Source organism: Ambystoma mexicanum, chromosome 1p (assembly GCF_040938575.1).
Source record: "Ambystoma mexicanum isolate Mex_15411 chromosome 1p, UKY_AmexF1_1, whole genome shotgun sequence".
Classification (NCBI taxonomy): Eukaryota; Metazoa; Chordata; class Amphibia; order Caudata; family Ambystomatidae; genus Ambystoma; species Ambystoma mexicanum.
In genome coordinates, this window is record NC_090921.1 from 1,344,727,034 (window position 1) to 1,344,750,883 (window position 23,850).

The following is a 23,850-nucleotide window of genomic DNA, read 5'->3' on the forward strand; positions in this document are numbered from 1 at the left end:
GAAAAATAAATCACTGCACTGCCAAAAGTTTGTTTTTTAAAAAGTTATACATTTTAATTAAAAAAATAGTATGCAGTAGAAAAACGGCTTCCCAGTAGCAAAGGGAAGGCTACCTGACGCGTTTCGCCACACTCCTGTGTCTTGTTCACAGTAGCTCCACCCTGTTGTGGGAGCTCTTTTAACCCATGGCATACCACATGAACATAGAAAAGGTGACTAACAAAGATGACGTTTTTACATTCGGCCATCTTGTACAATGCAAAATGCAATTCGAAAACCAAGTCTGCATGTAGACAATGTTACTCAAAACCTGACAAATTGTAGATTTTTCCAGGTAGTCCCTGTATAAATATACATTCCATCTTAATTTCAAAAATAATTCGTAAACTCTTATCAAGGTTTGGTACACCTAGTCAGATTCGAGCACTCAACATTAAATAAGCATCATAGTGACGTTGTTAATAAAACACATACAGGTATGGTATAGTGTTTCAAACTCTTTTACAAAAAGCTGCATAACAGAAAAATTTGTTATACAGAATAATGGTGTGGCATTATGTAGGTTCATATGCATAAAAGACAATTTATAATTAAAGTGCAAGTGCATGGCAGCTTTTTATTATTAAAGTGCTAGTGCATAGTGCAATCTTTTAGCAGCATACTTCGATGACCAGACATTGTCTTGTAACCATCAATTAAAGTGCAAGTGCTTTACTTAAAATCAATACTCCTACATAGCACAACATACTCTTAATTCATAAATGCTCGGAAGACCTTGTATGCCTGGAATCTAATCTATTTAACAGTCATGTATGAGCAGGTATTGTGTATCACAAAAAGATGCACCTCTATTTGATATTTCATTATAAACTATGTTCATGGGCGACATGTGAAAAAACATTAATAAAATATAAGTTAAAAAATCTACCCGCAAAAAACCTAAGGGGAAGAGAGGCATCTGAACGCAAAAAAGGCATAGGAACATGGTCAGGAAACTAAAGCATGAATACAATATTCAAGAGGAGGAAACCACTTTAGCGCTGACCGAGAGAAATACACAAAATAAAAACAAATAGTCCATGGCCTGTTAGAGTTAGGCTACTTCAACAATATTGTGTACAACTAAAAAGGGAAAGACTAATTAGCACATTTCAGGTTCCCAAGAAAGTGTACAGTTCTTCATCCACATTGTGACCCATCGGGGTTTTGCTCTCGAAGTCTATAATATGTCTGGTCTCCTCTTGTCGTAGCAGTTTCTCATTATCGCCCCCTCTTGGACCGCAAGTAACTTTATAGACACCAAAAAACCTCACAGTGCTTGGATCTTCATTGTGGCACTCTGTAAAATGTTTGGCCATGGGATAAGTGTGATCTTTATTGACAATAGCTCGGATATGTTGCAAAATACGTATTTTTAATTTGCACTTCGTGCTGCCAACATACCATTTGGAGCATGGACATTTCAGAACATATACTACCAGTTCCGACTCACAGGTGATCCTACTGGCTATTTGTATTTCAGTCCGGAGGATTGGATGAGTATAGCTTCTACAATTGAACGCATATTTACATGCTTTGCATTTGCAGCACTTAGAGAAGCCTTTTTGTCCCCCTTTGAGCCAATTAGTTCCTGAGGATACATCTTTGGAGGCCATATAACTTTGAACCACCAGATCTTTGATGGCCAGACTTTTCCGGAAAGTAATATCTGGCCGTGCATTTAGCATACTTCCTAGATCTTTATCCACCTTAAGGACTTTCCAACACTTGGTGATTATATTTCTTATGATAGTAGAGTGGCTCCCGAAGGTCAGTATTAACCTGGTAGTATCTTTGACTGTAGAGGTCCGAAGATCAGTTTGTGATGTTATCAAGAGGGTTTGTCGATTCATATCTCTGACCTTTAGGTAAGATCTTTCAATTACCTGTTTGGGATATCGCTGTTTGAGGAAATTATGAGCTGTAATTTTACTTGCTGTGTCATAGTCTTTCACATCACTGCAGTTTCTTCTAATTCGAATGAACTCTCCATATGGGATGCTCCATAAAAGACTTTTAGGGTGTGCGCTGTTTGCATGCAATGGAATATTAGCTCCAGTTGTCTTCCGATGCAATTCACACCCAATTTTATGATCCTTAATTTTTACCTTCACATCCAAAAAGACGATAGATTGTTCACTATGTTGTTCAGTGAACTGTAGATTCATTTCATTGACATTGAGGAATTCAACAAACGCTTTCCAAGTTTGAGCTGTACCATTCCATACAATGAATAAGTCGTCTATATAGCGTAGCCACAAAATGATTTTATTGGTGAAGTGCTCATTTCCTTCAGCCCATACCACAGTTTTCTCCCATTTCCCCATCAAAAGATTTGCATAAGTGGTGCAAAGGTGGTGCCCATTGCGGTTCCTTGAATTTGACGAAATAGTTCATCATTGAAGAGAAAGATGTTATTTTCTAAGCAAAGTCTTATCATTTCTAGGATCATTGTAGAATGGTCGAGGTAATTGAGAGAACGAGTTTTCAAAAAAGTTTCACATGCTTTAATGCCATCTTCATGTTGTATGGATGTGTATAAAGATACCACATCCAAAGTGGCTAGCAGATATGTTGGTTCCCACGGCAAGTCATCAATTTTGCAAAGGAAATCAGTAGTGTCCTTTATATACGAGGGCACAGTTGAAACAAATGGACACAGCGTGTCATCCACAAATTTGGACATGTTTTCAAGCAGCGAGCCACATAATGTAACTATTTGCCTGCCGGGTGGTTTAGAAGGATTTTTATGAATTTTAGGCAAAAAGTATATCGTGGGGGTGATGGAGTGTTGGGTGAACAAAAATTTCACCATGTCCTCATCCAAAATACCAGCATTCTCCCATTTTGCTAGGAATTCCCAGACTGTTGTTTCCATCTGTTTGATGGGGTTTTTCTCAAGTTTTCATAGCATCTGGAATTATTGAGCTGTCTGTAAGCCTCTTTGATGTAGTCCACCCTGTTCATCAGGACGATGTTGCACCCTTTATCCGCAGGTTTAACTATACATCCATCCATCTTGCATATGTTTGACAGGGCATTCCGTTGTTTCCAGGACAAATTACTTTTGATATGTTTATTATTTTTTCTTCTTTCTAATTTGAGATCATCTATCACTACATTGGAAAAGGCTTCAATGTGTACATTTTGTGCACTCAAAGGATTAAACCAGGATTTACATTTCAATTTACTCTTTGATGGCCAGTCAGTGCTGATACCTTGTTGTTCCATGACCGATCTGTCCAGATTAGCAGAGTTTGTGATAGGTATCTGTTCGCTTTCACTTTGAAGAGTAGCCAATGTAGCGAGAGTATCCATATCAAAGATAGTTAAATCTGTTTGTCCTTCCAATTGTGGTTTCGGTTTCTTTGTATATGTGTTGGAAGCGAAAAACTTTTTTAGTCGCAACTTGCGAACAAAGCTATCCAGATCTAACGTTGTTTGCACATAATCAAAACCTGCCAGAGGACAGAAGTTAAGTCCCAGTTTAAATAGTTTGTTTTCCTCTATTGTCAAAACATGATTAGACAAATTGATAATCTGTTGCTGGGGTGGGCTTTGCTCATCATCTTGGTTTAGTTTCCAGAGCGTAGTGATCTTGGAGGAAGATTGCTGTTTGTGTTTGTTGCCCCTCTGCCTCCTCCTCGTGGCTTTCTGCCTCCTCTGCCTCTTCCTTTTTGGCCAGTCCCGCTTCCACGTGTTTTTTTGTTGTTGCTGGTGTTTGCCCGGCCATCTTGGCATAGTAGCCTCATTTCCTCTAAAAAATTGAGGCGTACTATAGGTTCTTCATCTTCATTCTCAGTCACATCAGACTCGGAATTGGATGCTGGAGATTCTAAATTGAATTCATTTGTAGATCCTGCAGGGGCTGCAACTGCTTTCACCTTTTGCCTCATTTGGTCGAAACGGTGTGCAAAAGTGTACACTCTGCCCTGTTCGTAATCTCCTTTGCCACGTAGGAACTTACGCTGATTTCTCATTTTTATATCCTCTTCATATGTTTTTAATCCATTCTGAACATTAGTTTTGAGTTTCTTCCCTTCCTCACTTTCTTTTGTGCTTTTAAGTTTTTCTTCAAGCTCTTTTATTTGTACCAATGTTTTAGTTCGGTCACTTCCAGCATATTTAACTAATATGCGCAGAAAGGTCTTGGAACAGTGGTCAGAAGCATCACCCCATTCTCTAAGCATCACGGGGTCCTGTTCCTCAAAGGAAGGTATGGTCAAAATTCTAAGTCCTCGGGGAATTCGACCTACATCCAAATAATTTTGGAGGGAGTGTTCTTCCCACCATTTGCTTATTTCCTTTTTCTTTAGCTTTTCTAAATCTTTCAACAATATAATTTCCATGTTGTCCTTTACTTTTTCCGTTCTCGCCATATCCCTCCCCATGGCTGCGGGAAGAGTTTCATTAAACAGGCTAGCTGCCTGTTCTTTTCTTGTAGCCTCAATGCTGGCCTGGGAAGCCATGAATGTCTTTTGGTTGTGGCACTGTTGTAAATCCTAAGCACTCTTAGTGCACAAAATTCCAACTGGATTTCGTAAAAAAATATATCATACACGTGCATATAAAGGTCATTTTGCACTTAAATGCATGTTCGTGCTATGAGGTGTAAGGAACGATGAAAACAATGCACACCACACTGCCAGACTTATATAAGTCTGAAACACTCAGCCAAGTGAAAAGCACTTACCCCCGCGGTGTTCACCGGCCGCGCCCTCCGACGCTTTCAAATTCCACCGAGTCGAGCGGCAGGCTTTCACTAAGAAGGTACGAGTGTTGGGTGAGGTACAAGGAAATCCTCCAAAGCACGTTTCTCCGCCGCTTCCAAGAAGTCTTTGTTAACACTCCGAGGTGTCATGGACATCAAAAAGGCTGCCGAGCGCGGAAAGTTCCAATTTGTCACCGGTGCAGCTAAGCGCTGTGATGTCCCCAGCGTGAAATAAATGAAATTGAAAGGTAAACACAGACCGCGAGGTCGAGTTCCTTTAGAAGTTGCACTCCCTTTAGTAAACGAAATCCATCAATGTTCAGCAACAAGTGCACGCCGAAAAATAAATCACTGCACTGCCAAAAGTTTGTTTTTTAAAAAGTTATACATTTTAATTAAAAAAATAGTATGCAGTAGAAAAACGGCTTCCCAGTAGCAAAGGGAAGGCTACCTGACGCGTTTCGCCACACTCCTTCTTCTTCTTAATTATCGAACGCGTGGGCGGACCCACGCAGGCGCTTCCCCATCCTAAAGGATGATGTACACCAACCCCACCAATCAACACACAGGCCACACTTCCACACAAACCACCCGCAACCCCACCGCAAACAACCACAACCCACCAATACAACACCAGCCACCCGCAATCCCACCGCAAACAACCACACCCCACCAATCCACACCAACAGACACAACACCCCAAACTCACACCACCCAGCGAGCCCGGAGACCGGCGCGCAGACCCGCAAGACCTCGGCCCGTACGCCTACACATGTGCTTCAGGCGAGGCACCACGCGCCGCCGCCCACCAACCGCGACAAACCCGAGCGACACCCACACTACCACACGAACCCCCAACCACCAAACCACAAACAACCACTACCCCCAATTCAACACCAGCCACCCGCAACCCCACTGCAAACAACCACCCCACCAAACCAACACCAGCCACCCGCAACCCCACCGCAAACAACCACACCCCACCAATCCACACCAACAGACACAACACCCCAAACACACACCACCCAGCGAGCCCGGAGACTGGCGCGCTGACCCGCGAGACCCCAGCCCGTACGCCTACACATGCGCTTCAGGCGAGGCACCGCGCGCTGCCGCCCACCCACCGCGACCAACCTGAGCGACACCCACACTACCACACGAACCTCCAGCTACCAAACCACAAACAACCACCACCCCAAATTCAACACCACCAGCCACCATACCACAAACCACACCCAACCAATCCACACCTAAAGCTATCCTACCCCCAAACAAACGCCCCCCACCAACTCACACCCCGACCCCAGCTCCGCCATCCACCCGCCACTACCAAACGCATCCGCCATCTGCGCAACACCACTCAACAGCCCCACCACCGACCCGAAACACGCCGACCGCACTTCAACGTCTAGTCCCCATTCCCCCGGGGGCTCGCACTCCGTCTGCCGCCTCCGAAACCTAAGGCCTCGAAGCGCCACGGTTTGCGCGCCAACCGCCTTCCAGTGTCTGACCAGGGTAGCTGCTGTAATGTCTAGTTCTTCGCCACACGCCTGTGGCTTGTTCACAGTAGCTCCACCCTGTTGTGGGAGCTCTTTTAACCCATGGCATACCACATGAACATAGAAAAGGTGACTAACAAAGATGACGTTTTTACATTTGGCCATCTTGTACAATGCAAAATGCAATTCGAAAACCAAGTCTGCATGTAGACAATGTTACTCAAAACCTGACAAATTGTAGATTTTTCCAGGTAGTCCCTGTATAAATATACATTCCATCTTAATTTCAAAAATAATTCGTAAAATCTTATCAAGGTTTGGTACACCTAGTCAGATTCGAGCACTCAACATTAAATAAGCATCATAGTGACGTTGTTAATAAAACACATACAGGTATGGTATAGTGTTTCAAGCTCTTTTACAAAAAGCTGCATAACAGAAAAATTTGTTATACAGAATAATGGTGTGGCATTATGTAGGTTCATATGCATAAAAGACAATTTATAATTAAAGTGCAAGTGCATGGCAGCTTTTTAGTATTAAAGTGCTAGTGCATAGTGCAATCTTTTAGCAGCATATATATATACTGTGGAATAAAAAATATGATCTCTCGACTCTCTCCTCTTTGTCTCGTATGAACTTACAAGCATCTTCCTTTCTTTCACTCTCTTCTGGACTGTCATTGCTACTATTAGCAGGTGTTCATACGTCTGGTTACTATACCCCGCTGCTGCTTTTAATTCCTTTAAAGGATAAAATCCTACCTCCTCTACATCTACACTCTTAGTCTCCGGCAGAGTAAGAGGAGCCGAGGGCTCACTACCCTCCCCTTTATGATGATTAAGCATTCACTCCTCCTGTAATGGGTCTTCTTTCTCCTCTTGGTACATTTTCCAAAGTTCTAAAACTGCCAATCCTTTCTCTAACTTCTTCCCGTGTACGCAGCATGTACATATGTGGTCATGTGTTGCAATACTGCCTTTGACAAGGATCCCCCCTGTGGCCATGGCATGAACTTTTTTGTCAGCCGTGCCCTTTACCCATTCTGCACTGTACTGTTTTAGCTTGGGCGCATGGCGTGCTAATGTTTTACAAAGCCGCATAAGAGGAGTGTCCTCCATAATGACAAGTTGCAATTAACTGTCGATACTTACCAGATCACCACTTTCGTTCTCAAAACAATAAAAATCAGTGATCACCATTAATCACTGCTCAATCCTCTTTTGTTTCAACAACCAATCTATCTTCTGACTGTCCCTATCTGTCTTCTGATTGGCGCCAATCGTTTACTACTCTTAACTCAAAACAACCTCACTTCCAACCTTCACACCTCTCAAAACTTCATACATCAAATAACAACCAAAACAATAACACAATACACATTAATAACTCTTGTGATCACCTTCCCTTTTCCCTATAATCATTTATATTAAGAGGTATTCTTTCCTCGCCTCCAATTATATTACCCCATACAGAGTTTAAGGCGTAACCTTGCACGGTCCTGACTGTTCGTATTCTCTCTCTTATTATTCTGACTGGAATTTCAGATGTCTTCTTCTATCTCCATTGAAATTGGATTACCTAGGCGTTCCTTTCCACACAAAATTTCACGTTACCCAAAAATATCAGAATCCCGCTGCTTTATAACCCCTTTATATTGCCATTTCCCTTAGTCTACTTACATCTGTTTAATCAACTCGAGGCCTTTGGTATCGACTCCTCCAATCTGGACTAATACAATTGGTTTGGCATGCTTGTGCCATGTCTGGAACATCCGGTTCAATAGCAGTATGTAAGCCCAGACCCAGGTGCAAGTAGACAGGACATGAGACTGCACTACCACCCAATTAGCCCGGCATCTCTCATCACCCGTGCCTTCTGCCAATACAGGGGAGGTAGGGGGATAGGATCTCCTGCGAATATATATGTCTGCTCCTCTAGATAACACCATTAGCAAAATTCAATACCACCCAAGACTAATCCAGTTGGTAAAACCTTATGTTTCAGAAGCCAGCTGCACCACACTAGTTGTGGAAATGATTATGCCTTGGATTGACTACTGTAGTGCGTTGTTAGCTGGCACAAGTAAGGGCAGTGTGAGGAACCTACAGATTTTGCAAAATGATGCTGTGCACATCGTGAAAAGCATACCTAGGCATCAACCAATATCGATACACAGGATAAATCTTCACTGACTCCCAATAGAGGCCAGAATTTGCTTCAAGGTTAATACTATTGTTCATAAATGTCTCTTTGGACAAGCACCTAGGTACTTAAAAGATTCCATCAAGGTTTTCAACTCAAAGAGAAGCACTAGTGATGTGATGCGCTTGATAGGTCCAAAGAATAAACGGACCAGAGGAATTGGCAGATCCTTCCGAAACACGCGGAATTGGCATGACATAATCTCCCCAAGGAACTGCGTGCTGATAGCAACCTAACAACCTTCAGGAAGCGATTAAAAACAGCCCTGTCTGAATCCATTTATTTGGTAGGTTCTACAAAATGTTGACTTTGGCATCCCTTTATCTTCTTCTTCTGCACCCTGATGCATGCGGGCTCCGGCGCATTATAAATAAATAAAATAAATAAATAAATTGACCCGAGAACTCAGAATGCCCACTGATGTTCCAGACCCAGAACAGAAGCAAAGTGATTTTACCTTTGTACTTTGTTTTTACACACACAATGTGCTAGATTGAGCCTGGGGTAATGCAAGGTGCTATGCTTACGGAGTGAGGAATCTCTGCACGTTGGGCACACACAATCTACCTGTTTGAGCATGAGGTAATGCAATATTTAAGGTTTGTTAATGCATGGGGGAAATGCAAGTATATCATGTAAGAGAGCTTCCACAAGGGGAGCAGGTGACTAACATCAGACATAGGCCTGTGTAGGTATGTGTATGTATGAAACGGTGGACAATAACTTTGTGCAGGCCTATGGAGTCAAGGAGCATTTACCCTAACCCTCCCTCTTCCTATCCATTGCCTCTCCCTAACCCTCTTCCTGGTTTCCCTAAAACCCCCAAACCCATCCAACCAACAGGTTCTAACCCTCTTTCCCTGGCCGGTCGCGGTTACCTGTGACATATAAGCAGCATAGGTGGCAAGACCTAACGGGGAGGCAGGTGTTTGTGCTGCCCCTGCGCAAGCCCGAGGGGATCGTGACAGAAGCACAAGCCCATGTATAGCTAGATGCCTGGGAAGCACGAACCTCATATAGGAGGACGTGTTGAAATTGCTACAGGAGTTGAAAACCAATTTAAAGACCACCCAGCAAGAGTATATGACCCTGGCCGGGCAGGTACAGATGCTTACATTTCAGGCCAGAGATCAGGTGGCTCCTCTGTCCTACAGGCCTTTCCCAGTCCTCTACCCGAGTACAGGTCCTAGCGACTTGTGAGCCGCTGCTGCCTCTAGCAACCCCAGAGTGGTATAATGGTGACCCTCAGAAATACAATCAGTTTCTCATGCAGTGCCAATTGCATTTTCTTACCACACCTGAAATCTTCCAGTCTGCTCAGGCCTGTAAGGCATTTGTGATCTCTTACCTGGGTGGATGTAGCAGCCTGGGCGACTCAGCTTGTCCATAAGGTTGACCCTGCCTTACATAGTTGAGATAGATTCTTGGAGGAATTTGGCAGAATCTTCAACCGACAAGCAGCCTCGTTAACCAAAGACCAGGGAACTCTTGATGCTCCGCCAAAGGGGTAAGGATCTTGTTACTTAAATGACAACATTTAATAGGCTAGCGGTAGAAACTGATTGGCCTTCAGAGAAACAAATGGCCTTGTTTTACCAAGCATTGCGAGAGGACCCCAATGACTTAATTGCCCAATTAGACCCAGAACCTGGGGATTGCACCACCATGATTGACCTAGCCCTGCATCTAGATCAAAGGCAGAATGAAAGGAGACAAGACCAAAGGAAATGGGAAACCAAGCCGCTAGTGTGTCTCGACCAGCAAAAGGCATCACGAGGCCCAGAGAAGAACCAAGAGGAACCAATGCAAATTGAGTCTGTAAGAGGGCCATTGACCAAGGAAAAGAGGGACAAAAGCTGTCAGGTCAAGTTATGCTTGTACTGTGGAAAAGCAGGTCACTTTGTTTGTGAATAGCCAACCAACCCCAAAGGCAAAAAACTGAGAAATGCCAGTGCTCGCCAGTAAACAGGGTCACCCTGAGGCATCTTGCGAACACCCAACAGCCTAACGTTGCTCATGTTAATTTATCTGAGCTAGGGTGCTAAGAGTACTCCAACTTGATGTTGGATTCGGGCGTGACTGGAAATTTCATTGATGAAACCTACGTGCACCAGCTGGGTATACCCCTCATAAAGAAAGAACATAAAGAAGTCAAGTTGGTCGATGGCTCCCCACTGATATCTGGCCCTATTACACAGCAAACTGGATATGTGTATCTGGAGTGTGGAGAGCATCACTGTGAGCAGTTACAATTCGACCTCATTGCGGCCCCTCAGTTTGGGTTAATCCTAGGGTTGCCATGGTTGGGTCTGCACAACTCTGCAGTGAATATGGCCCAAGGCTCAGTGAAGTTTTCATCAGAGTACTGTTTATCAGGTTGTACACAAAACTAAGGATCTGCGGTCAAGACACCCGCACATTCAGATTCAAGCCATGCCATCAGGAGAGTAGTCACCCAATTACCCGCAGAGTAAACAGAATTCCAGGATGTATTCAGTAAATTATCAGCAGAGACCCTACCACCCCATCGAGTCTTGGGCTGCAGAATTGATCTAGAGTTAGAAGCCGCGCTACCATGTAGTTGAATGTACACCCTGACTGAATCTGAAAATGTGCATGTAAAAGACTACATAGAAACCAACCTCAAGAACGGGTTTATCAGACACTCCACCTCACCAGTCTCATCACCCTTGTTCTTCATCCCACAGAAGACAGGCGATTTCCAGACCTGCATAGATTACAGAGCAGTTAACAGGATTAGCATCAAAAACTGTTACCCACTACCCTTGATACCTGTTCTTCTCAACCAAGTACGTAGTTTAACAATTTGCACTAAGCTGAACTTGTGTGGGGCATACCATCTGGTGCAGGTGTGCGAAGGAGACGAATGTAAGACTGCCTTAAAGTGCCAAATTTGGGTTTTTCGAGTATCAAGTCATGCCATTCGGTCTCTTCAACGCACCCACCACCTTCCAACATTTCATGGATGAGGTATTACGGGGTATTTGGATGTTTTCACGGTCGTCTTCATCAATGATATTCTCATTTACTCCCAAAATCAGAAGAACATCAGGAACATGTGAAGGCAGTACTTCAGCGATTACGAGAACACACGCTCTACACAAAGCTAGAAAAGTGTGAGTTCCATCAATCCACTTTGGAGTTCTTGGAGTTCATACTGTCACCTGAAGGAGTAACTATGGACCTAGAAAAGTTACAAGCCATCGTCAATTAGCTGTCTTCAACATCAATAAAGAACATACAGACAGTACTGGTGTTTGCTAACTTCTACAGATGCTTCCTTGATGGATTTGCAAAACTGGTGCAACCAATAACCCGCCTGATACGGAAAGGAATTCCGTTCCATTGGGATGATACAGCAAAGGCAAGTTTCCAAGCTCTAAAAAAGGCCTTTGCCCCAGCACTGTTGCTAGTGGATCCTGACCCATCCCCAACATACATAGTGGAAACAGATGCCTCCAGCTATGCTATTGGAGCTATTCTTTCACAGAAAGACCAGTCAGGACATATTACCAGACTCTTCTTCCCACTGAGCAAAACTATATCATAGCGGATCAAGAGTTGTTGGCCATAAAGGCAGAATTTAGTGAATGGCATCACTACCTCATGGGGGCCCAACACACCATTATTGTGTTAACAGACTATTGAAATTTACAGTTTTTGAAGTCTGCAAAAGCATTAAGCCCCAGACAGTTGCGCTGAGCAATGTATTTTGCCAATTTTGATTTTGTTGTTACATACCGTCCTGGTTTGGAAAACAAGAAAGCAGACATTCTACCGCCATACCAGGAATTGACAACCGCAGTGCCCAAAGAAGAACAACCAAAACCCATAGTGGCCCCAGCATGCATTATTCGGGCTCTGGTAGCAGATGACCTTTTTGACCACATCAGGAAATCTCTAACTGCCTATGACTTTGCCCAATGGAACAATCCAGGTAAACAACAAACAATTAAGGATGGATTGACTTTCCGCAAAACAACACTGTATTTACCAGCCAAAGCCTTACGTGACCACTTCTGGTGGCCACACATACCTTGAGACATTCGCCAACACATCCCAACCTGTGAGGTTTGTTCAAGAAACAAAGCTGATCATCAACTATCAGCTGGAAAGTTGCAACCAATGCCAACTCAGCCAAAGCCTTGACACACCATTTCAATGGACCTGATAGTAGACCTTCTGGAAAAGAAGGGCTTCACGGCACTACTAGTAGTAGTGGACTCATTAATCAAACTAGCTAATTCATCCCCTGTAAAGCAGTACATCAGCAAATACACTAGCAGATCTGTTTTTGCAAAACATAGTACATCTTCATGGAATTCCTCAACACGTTATATCCGATGGGGATCGCAATTCACTTCACGCTTCTGGCAGGCGTTCTGCAAAATAATTGGTATGAAAATGTGATTATCTGCTAACTACCATCCCGAGATGGATGGCCAGACAGAATGTGTGAACCAGACAATAGAGCAATACCTACCTTGTATGACACAAGGGAATGAAGCAACATGGACAGACACCATCTGGCTGGCACAACTAGCATACAATAACATAAAACACCCCTCCACCAAGCAAACGTCCTTCTTTAGTACCTATGGCTTCAACCCACGTATCCTACCCAGCGCACAACTAGTGGAATCTAATATTCCAGCACTGACCGCGCATAAAGAAAAACTGGATGAAGTCTGGGGGGACAGATGCAGCAATCTACAGGCAGCCAAAAACAACTACAAATACTATGCTGACAAGAAAAGTAGACCCAGCCCTCAATACAAGGTGGGGGATAAGGTATGGCTATCAACATGCAACCTACACCTGCCAGAGCCACATAAATTCCAATCCTGTTACATCGGTCCTTTTCCCATCAAAACCATCATCAATCCAGTTGCTATGCACCTGACACTTCCTACGCACATGCAAATACACCCCATCTTTCACGTAGCCTTGTTAAAACTGGCACCAGCCTCCATTCACCTTCAGCAGCCCCCACCTGTGCTGGTGAAGGGTTTCCAGGATATGAAGTCAAAGCAATACTTAACTCGCATACGAGATAGGGGCGTTTATGGGACCTAATAGATTGGGTGGGATTTGGACCAGAGAAACGTTCCTTGGAACACTCACAAAATGTACACGCTCCTCGGCTCCTCTGCCGATTCCGCCGCAATCACCCAGAAAAACCAGAACCTGTTGCAGGAAGGGGGAGTATTGTCAATGAAAAGCAGGTTGCCAACGTCAATGTACTGCCCAAACATTCCATGAGTAGCTCATTGGTGTCCAAAATATGTTATGCCAGGAGGCACATATGTTCCCATTGCAGGCGAACGTGTAAAAGCCAAGTTGCAGCCTTCAGACTACATTTCCAAGCATCCCGACGTAAGCATGTGTGGTCTTCAATGCCAGAAGATATGCCCAAGCCAGCACTGCATTGAGCAGAGAATTCAAAACGCCCGCGGATGTCCCAGAACCGAAGCTAAGTGGTTTTACCATTGTTTTCACTTTCGCGCGCACAATGTACCTGTTTAAGCATGAGGTAATGCAATGTTTCAAGTTTGTTAATGGATTGGGGAAATGCAAATGTATCATGTAAAAGGCCCGGGTAGGTGTGTGTATGTATGAAAGGGCAGAGAATTTATTTGTGGTGGTCTACGGAGTCAAGGAGCATTTACCCTTTCCCACCTTCCTATCCATTACCTCTCCCTTACCCTCTTCCCGGTTTCCCTAAAACCCCCAAACCCATCCAACCAACGTATCCTATCCCAATTTCTACAGCGGGTCACTGTTACCTGTGGCTTAGAAGTAGCATAGATGCCAAGACCTAACAGGGAGGCAGGAGTTTGTGCTGCCCCTGCGCAAGACTGAGGGGATCGTGACAGTTGGGCACCAATGCCCTAGAGTATCTCGGGAAATGGGGTCATCTTCTCGTCTGCCTCCAGATGCCAACATAGAAACTCCTGCATCTTAAAACGAGACAAATCATCAGCAGCATTATTAATCACACCTGGGACATGCCGCTCACCAAAACAAATGTTGTACCTGAGACATAACAACACCAGCTGCTTGAACAGTCTCAAGGCCATGGGACAAGAAGGCCTCTGACTATTAAAGGCCTTCACCACAGACATGCTATATTACCAAAAGTTCACACTCTTGTCTCGCAGCGCCTCTTCCCAGTTCGTCAGCACTACCACAATGGCGAACAGGTAAAACAAATGTAGCATTTTGCACCCAGCCATTCTGGAGGCGATTTCCTCTCTCACCATTTGAACCCCAGGATTGCTCCAAAGCCCAAACTGCCTGCTGCATCAGTACAAATACCCAATTGCACATTTGTGGTATGTTTGAGGGGGCAAAATCCTAGATCCATTTAAGTCAGACAAGAATGTCGTCCAGACCCTCAAGGCCTCCTTCACCTCCCAGGGAAACCTTGTGTGATGATGTTTCTCAGTCAACCCTCTCATCACCCCAGCGACAGACCTAGAAAAAGGCCTGCACATGGGAACCATCCAGAGGGTGAAGTTCGATTAACCCACAAACTGCTGCAACTGCTCTAAGGTCACTTTTTTGGCATGCATGCAGCTTTTCACAGATTCCTGAAGGTACTTTCCCCATTGGCAAATGACAATCACCCCGCACCAAATCAATTTCGATGCAAGGAATGACAGAGTGGTAACTGGACCCTCCATTTTGTCAGCAGCCAAGGGCTTCCCCAACCTACTGGCCATCTCCCGAAAAGCCTGAAATGCGGCCTCACACTGCTGCATCACAGGCTGTCTAAAAACCAGAAAATCATCTAAGTAATGAAGCGTCCGGGCCCCGCCTACCATCCTCACAGTGGCCCATTCTAGAAACGTGCTGCATTTCACAAAATAACTGCATGAGATAGAAGATACCATCTGCGTCCATTTATCATAAAATAAGCACCCATCTACTCGAAAACTAAGAAGGTGATAATCCTCAGGAAGTACCAGTAGGAGACAAAAAGCAGATTCCACATCTGCTTTGGCCAACAGAACACCACTACTCAGCTACTGCAGTTGAGATAACGCCCTATCCAAGCATACTGCACTGCGCATGCGTTCTCGTCTATAGCATCTTTACCTGAAGCCCCTCTCGTGAAGGATAGATTGTGACTCAATTGGAACTTCCTCTCTTTCTTGGGCACCACACCCATTGGGGACTTTTCTCAGCAAACCCATATTCATCTGTACAGTGTCCCGCCCAGGTCATTGGTCTGACTCCAGACCCCTTTCACTTTTGGTCTTTCTCCCTAGCACGTTTGTGGCTCTGCGCTTCCAAATGATCATCACCTCGCAGAAGGAACAAAATGAACTTACAATTGGACCCGGTGAATGCTTTTTTGTTGAACGCCCAACATGACCTCCTCTAATCGAGTGAATGTTTGCTGGTCCAAAAGGACTGACCTAATCTGGGGAATCCCTGACCCCCAACCCTTGAAGCCTGAGGTTTTGCTGCCGTGCTTTCCACCCATAAATTGATGGCCCTCTTGCTCCAGTCCAGGTCAATGCTTCCTGCTTTTGCCCGTGCGATACCCTCATCGTAAGTCAACCAAACCCATGAACACACTCATGATACATTGATGAGATTCAAATATTAAAACAACTTCTGGTGTAAATCGGAATGCTTCTCAACCATCACTGCTGCAAATATTGCAAGGTTCAAAGTCCAATTAACGATCAACCTTTCTACAGGAGGCTTCTTATGGTTGCTATCTGACAAATTTTCCTTATTGTCTTCGGATAGGAATGCTCTAGCAGAGAAAAAAGCATTGATAAACTTGTCCTTCCATAACTTTTCCTTTTCTTTGACTGATATGTGACAAGTAAGCATATCTGATGACACTAGAAAGGAGGCAGGTCCAGCCTCTGCGTCACCAGAACTTGCACTTGTGGCAAGTCTCCCTGGTTTTTCCTGAATCTCTTGCAGTGTCCCTCCACGTACTGGCCCTCCTGCCATGGTAACTGCCCGGCAGGGTGAGCCCCACCTGCTCATTCTGCCTTTGCCCTCTCTCCCATCTCGGATTTTGTAACAGCTCTACCTGGGATTCCCGACAGCCTGGCACAGGAACAAACCAACAGAGAGGCTATGGGGACCACTTTGCCCATGGGGATGCCCAGGAGGTCGGTGTCCAGAAACCCTATCTCCCCCTGCCTGAGCCCCCATGGGTTCAATCCCTGATGATCCCAATGCTGTCCCTGTAAAGACTGGAGGGGGGTATCTGTACACCTGCTCCCTACATGGCAGAGTAAAAGCAGAGAGCACCCAGCCAAAGTTCTCTGTTCGGTAGCTGTGGGCAAGCAACCAAGGCTTAAGCTCTCAGGAGGTGATGCAGACTGGTTCTTAAGTACAGTGTAGTCCCCAAGTACCCACAAAGGAATACCCACACACTATGTAGTGATAACACAGCTCTTTATATAAATTAGGTTTCAATTATATACACAGTTACAATAACACACTTTGTGCTCAGGCAATTCTAAAATAGTAAATATATACAGTCTCAATGTGGTACCATAATTACGTCTGAGACTCCATTAAAATGCATCAACTGTAGACAGTTTCAAATGGCATACAAATCAATTAATAAAGTGAACCAACAATAGACTTAGGAGGAAAGCAAGTTGGTTAAACAATTGACAGAGTACTGGGCCCCTACCACTAGGTATATTTCTGTATGAGGATCTCCCCACCTGGGCAACATGTAAAATAAAGCTATAACACAAGCCAAGTCCATATATTGCTTATAAGAGTCTTATTTCCTTCTGTAAAAGTTCTACCACTCCAATGTACCTGATTTAGCAGAGTTCGCTGTCGGGTCGTCGGAGGATCCTTCTTGAGTGACTCCTTTCAAGGCAGGAGCCACGGATCATCAAGATCCTTAGAAGAAAAGGTGAACAAAGGCGTTGAGGCAGCAGCTTTCGGTCCTGATGGTACTCGACGACGAGCGGTTGTGGACGTCCTGCGAAGATGAGGCGTGCAGTGCACCTCGACGACGATAGTTTGTTGCCGCAAATAGTCACTGAAGAACTTTGGCCCAACAAGGGCGTTGGGTCATTGGAGTCTTGGTGGTCTTCTGGTGGCAGGAAACTCACTGGCGGATTCTCCTCGGTTCGTCGGCGACCTTGACTTTCTCCGGCAGGACAAAGCGGTTGACGGAGATGAGCAAGGGAGTCCTTGTTTCAAAATGTTCTTAGGCAATGGAGCGTTGCGGTTCGAGTCGTCAGGGGCACGGCGTCAAGCTGTCCCTGCTTCTGGGCAACAAGTCTTCGATGGGCCTCCAGAGGTTCTGCGATTCTCCGAACCCTAGTCGACGATGGTGGGTGGAATGTCCGAGCACTTCTCTTCGGATTCCTCGGTGGTCCCCGTCTCCGGTAAACAGTCTTTCGAAGGCTGACTTCCAGGGCACTTCGGCGAATATTAGCTGGTGCACGATCCTCGTAGCTCAGGGAGAGGTCTCCTAACCAGGTCCTCTCTTGGATCAGGTTCTTGAAGGCACAGCAGCTTTCAGACTGCGTCGAAGGGAACAGCGGTTCACCTTCTTCTTCCAGCTCGGCTTCAAGAGTAAGCATCAAGTTTCTGAACAATTTCCATTAATGAGAGGTCCCCAGACATACTGTTTGGTCTCTCATTCACTCTGCTTGGTCACACTCAGACAACCAATCATTCGGAATGGCATTCATGCAGGCAGGCAGCCATTCAGGCTCACAGTGCATTCAGTCCATTCTCCTCCCTCCAGACATTCACAACAAGGAATTGGGACAAGCACCCAGCCATTCTGCACTCCACACTGCATTCATACCACTTTCGGGCAGGGCTGTCTCAGTCTTTGTGTCACATACCAGAAACTAGACAGCCATAACATGAAATGCATATTGGTCACACACTCCATTCACCCAGGTCCCACCCCAAGGGTGTAGCCACAACATGCAGTCACTGGGAAGGCTCCAGCCAGTCTGGCCTGGACGTCCCCACAATACCATATATGGAAATTCCACCCAACAGCAAGTCAGGGGAAGGGACAGAGTCAGGTCTTCCCAGGACTTTGGGAAAACAAGGTAACAGGCAATAGAAAGCAAGAGGCCTTGGGGCCATCTTGTCTCCTATCAGGAATGAACTCATTCCATTGGCAAGGACTGGGTATCCCAAAATGGGGGATACTCAGAGCACCTGTCAAATTCAGCATGGAGCTGCCACCAGCCCATCCCTGCTCCGTGGGCCACACGCAGGTGCCCAAAAGCATACACTAGGGGTACAGGGTTGTACCCCCACCCATGGGTGCCATAAGGGTATCCCAAGGGTCCGTACAACAAATCAAAAAGAGGAAGCGCTGCACTGCCAGGAGTCCCACATGATCTCCTGTGCAGAAAATAACGCAGAACACACATGATAAAGGGACTACAGGACAAAGACATGGAGGCCCTGTCCCTCCAATGCATTTACAGCATCACAGTCCCCAGGGAGGGACACTGCCTGCCGTGCCGACCTGCCTCCATGCCCCCGTTACCCCATGTTCAGCCCAAATACCCACGGAATCCGGATCCTGCGGGTGTGCCACTGCACAATCCATTTGTGCGGACACAGGCATTTCCCCTGAATTCACCAAAACCCTACCCTCACTGGGGGGGGGGGACGGAGACTGCAGAGATCTCACCCCTGGGACTGCTGGGATTGCTGTGTTAACCGGCCCTCCCAACCACGTCGAGCCCCCCTGCCCCATCCCCATATTTCCTCTACCTGTACCTGGCACAGTGGCGTTGTGGATGTGTACAGAACCAGACACTTGTGCTGGAGCGACAATAAGCGGGTGTTCCTTCTTTGTTGCTTTTTTCACTTTTTTTATGGCGCAAGGATTCCTTGTGGGAACATTCTTTCTACGAGGCCTACCGGACTGTGAATCCCCGGAACCACTTTGCACCCCCCAGGTAGAGTACCCAGCCACAGAATGCTCCCCGCCTCCTTGTCCATCCCTCTTTCCTGCTGCTGCACCATGACAAACAGTGCCCCAAACTGTGCTGCTTCCATTACTACACATCTAAATCCTAAAACCATATGAAGCTAACAATCTGCCTTGGGAAACAGAAGGCTTTTCATACAAACATGTCAACAAGCCCCTCGCCTCAGCAATTAGAGCAATTGCCTGCAAACTTTCCACCCCCAGACCAGGCAACGCACCCCAGACACCCCTCCAACAGCACCACACCACTGAGGCCCCAGGCAGATCCCATCTTCCCCACAAATCCTCCTGGGTTCTAACACTGTGCCCTCCTGAAAGCACTCACCTATTCTGGATACTAGCCGGGATCCGGTTGAAAAATAGCTGACTTGGCCCGGCCTGGGTGAAGCGAGCAGGGAGACCCAAGGAAGCAGGAAGGCCACAGGTAGCGAGGTCGGCAAGCAGCAACATGACTCTCAGCTGCCGGGAACGGCGCAGGAATATGGAGATGTGCCGCAGTCCAACAAAGTGTTTTAGGCTCATATCGTGGTGGCAAGAAAAGGGGCCGGCACAAGGATCATAGAGGAGGAGATGCTTTCGCCTCCTGTGGCTGCCGTTAAATGGTGCTTTTCCGGCCGTTAGATCTCCCGCACCGCCCCCCCCGCACCAAACCAGGCCTGTTCCACACAGAGGGGCATACCTGCTTAGTCTCCGGGTTTAACCCATAGACTCCAGGTTTTTACACTCTTCTCTGGGTCTCTGGGGAAGAGCGTGGAGTCTCTGGGGTTTCCCGCAATCCAAGGAAATCCGCCCACGCCTCGATGTGATTGGCTACAAACACACTGTTTGTGGCCAATCACATCAAGGTGTGGGCGGAAACTAAGGATCTGCAACAAACTGAAGGCCGCCGCCGAGTTAATAGAATCTCCTGGACTGATGTGAAGAGAAAAAGACTACTCTTTTGCTTTTGTTTGTGTGTTTGCGTGTCTCTCTGCAGTTTTTTGTTGTTTTTGAAGTTGTCGCGCCGGGTGGGCGGGGTCTTGGGGGAGGGTGCGGGCTATCGGTGATGTTATTTCCGGGGTTTGGCCTTTGGGGATGTAGGAAGGTATGCAGAGGGGGCTTACCCCCGTTTGGCTCACTTGCACTTCTTTCTCCTGGGCTCTAGACACCCTGCCACTCCATGCTCGCTCTGCTCCTATTTCATCATACTTTTGATCCTCCCTCAAAACTCATCTCCTCGCGACCACCTGAATGATATTGTAGCTTCATGAGGGATGCCCATTGATTTTAACATAGCATTTGTTACCACCATTTAAAATGTTCTATGTACTTCCCTTTGCCGAAAGCCCTATATAAACTCGAATAAATAAAGAAATACCTAAGTATTTCCTGGGTGCGCTGGCAGGTGATTCTAACTTCATGGGCTTTTCCCCGGCTAATTGTGGATCTCTATCTAGTTTGGTTGCCGCCGATTTTAAATCATGATTAGATGGACCAACTTTATTGCAACTGTGTACAAGTTATTTTGTGCTTCCAAATTTCCGTGTGAGTGCGATTGTGTGGATATGGTCAATCATGGATAGCTGAAGATATGTCAGGGCTGGTGGAGCCTCATTTCAGCATGATGTTTCGTGCCCCCCACCCCAAAGGTTACAACTGGGAAAAAGATTGCAATGGAGTCGAAAAGAATGCAGCGGGAGTGCAGATCATCGTGGGGCGAAACAAGTCCAATCGAAAACCTTTTTGTAATTCGGGCCCTCACTGTCTGCTGAATCGCTCCGTCAACAAGGGGCTAACATAGACGAAACCAGAGTAAAAAGGCAACAAGGTGAGAAGAACACTGCTGGTTACTAAAATGTAGGGGTGTTGCGAGGTCTGGAAAAAATCTGGGGCTATGCTAATGTCGGGACCCAGCTAGCCGTTTGGTTGTAGCTCCTGAGCTTCTATCTGAGGCTACAACCAAAAGACCAGGGGCCATAGTCCCCTCAGCCCCCCCTAGCAACAAAGCCCAAAAGAGGCGACGGCCTGATGGTGCCCGCAAAGGCACCCTGTAAGGTGGGTGCACATTACCAATGTAGAGGAAACAGGAGTGAAAAGGCAACAAGGTAAGAAGAACCGTGCTGGATACTGAAAAGCCCATGGAGGTGACCGACTGCAAAGGCAGCTTGTAACCTGTGCGCCCTAAAGCATTAATTTAGGGGTCGATTCATGGAGCAAACGTGCGCCGAAAATCCCAGCGCAAGCAGGCGCAAGGTAGCGCAAGCGCGAGAAACGCAGCGCCCGCGCACGTGTGCGATTCAAGTAAGACGCTGCGCGTGTTTCCCGCTGTCCGTGCGCCCAATCCAGCCATGGCGCACACAGGCATACACGGCGTGCGCAACGCGCACAGCAAAAGCGCACATAGCGTGGCGCACACAACCAAAGTGGGCGGAACAGTGGGCGTAACACGCGGAATGGGGAATAAAGCGTGAAAAGGAAGGCATAACTGGGGAAGTACTGCAGGGAACTACACGGAACGCCCACACGCACGCGAACAACCCGTATTCATGGATTCGAATACGGGAAACCCGCGCACGGCAAAAGACGCACACAGGCGTCAATGCGTCCGCCACACAAAGGCAGGCGGAAGCGTCCCCGCGCACAGTATAAAAGTGCGCGCAAACAACAAACACGTATATACAGCTACGATGAATGCCCCATTTGTCGCAGCACTGATCGTGGGACACCGCAGGAGGAGGAGAATAGCCAGGGCACGCATTTTCACACCACGGACAAGCCTTTTTGGGATGCCTGACGACCAGGTCTATGGCAGGTATAGGTTTCCACCCCACATCATCCTAGACCTGGTCAGGGAGTGGGAAGATGACCTTACATCCCCCACCCTTTACTCCGAAGCATTGATCCCCTTGGAGAAGGTGCTCAATGTCCTGCATTTTTTGGCCACTGGGTCATTTCAGCGCACTACTGCCATAGTGGGGGGGTCTCACAGGCCACGCAGTCACGCAGCCTACACCAGGTACTGGCAATCATGACAGCGTGCCCCTCAGTCCGCAGGCACATATACATGCCCAGAACACCCGCAGAAAGACAGGCCGTTGTCCTGGATTTTTACAGGGTGGCACACTTCCCCAAAGTGCTCGGTGCCATAGATTGCACCCATGTGGCCCTACGTCCACCTAGGGCCACTGAGCACATCTACCGAAACCGCAAGCACTGGCATTCCATCAATGTACAGGTGGTATGCGATGCAAAGGGAATCATCACCTCTGTCTATGCAAACTACCCTGGCTCCACCCATGACAGTTTCATATACAGAATTTCCGCCCTGAGCCAGGCCCTGGAAGCTGGGCAGCATGGCGACACATGGCTCCTAGGTGAGTACAAATGCCCTTGCACATGCATGCATGTCACACACACACACACAAATAAACAAACCCCAATAATCACAACCATTTACACCTCCCCAGGGGACAGTGCCTACCCTCTGAGCAACCACATGATGACGCCAATCCGGAACCCCACCACACCACCCCAGGTAAGATACAACGCCGCCCATATTGCAACCAGGGCCATAGTGGAGCGCACATTCAGAGTGCTCAAGTCACGTTTCCGCTCCCTTGACTGCTCTGGCGGGCAGCTACTCTATGCACCAACTGTAGTGTACAGGATCATTGTGGCAGCATGTGTCCTGCACAATGTTGCAACACAGCAGGGCGTCCCGGTGGACATGGTGGTGCCCCCACATCCCCAACCACAGGCACAGGCGCTGCCCATGGGAGGGGACAGAGCACGTGGCGAGGAAGCCCGGACCCAGCTTGTGGCCACATTTTTCACCTAAACTCCCACCCCTGCGGAGTGCACACAGGCCTGGCACATACCAGGTGACAATCTGACAAAGACACAGTCACCTGTCACAACCCTACCACCCTGAGATAATTGCCATGGAAGTGCCACATTGTCTGCATCCCTAGCTACTTAAACACAAGCTATCCTGTGTGACCAAAAGGCACACATATGACATGACATGATATGGCCTATACACAAGTATTTCAAGGTGCGATGAGGCAGGGAGGGGGGAACAAGGGAAGACAGACAACGGTACTACTATGCCAGGTGTCATTTAGATCGTGCAAGTACAGGGGTAGGGGGAAGGGAAAAGTGCAAGGGGAAGGGGGGGGGAGTGCAGTACAGGGTAAGTAGACCAAAAAACAAATACATAGGCCAGCTGATGGCAACTGCAAATGTAAGTGCAGACAAGTGCTGGGAAGGGGGGGCTGTAGGGATAGAGAGACGGTACCGCAGTGCAGGGGTTGCCAGGGAGGCAGTGCAAGTGGAGAGTGGCTAGGCCAGGGACCGAGGTCGGTGAGAGTGGCCCAGTTGCAGATCCAGTGCAGTTCCAGTGATGAATTTTGCAAGGGAGAGGC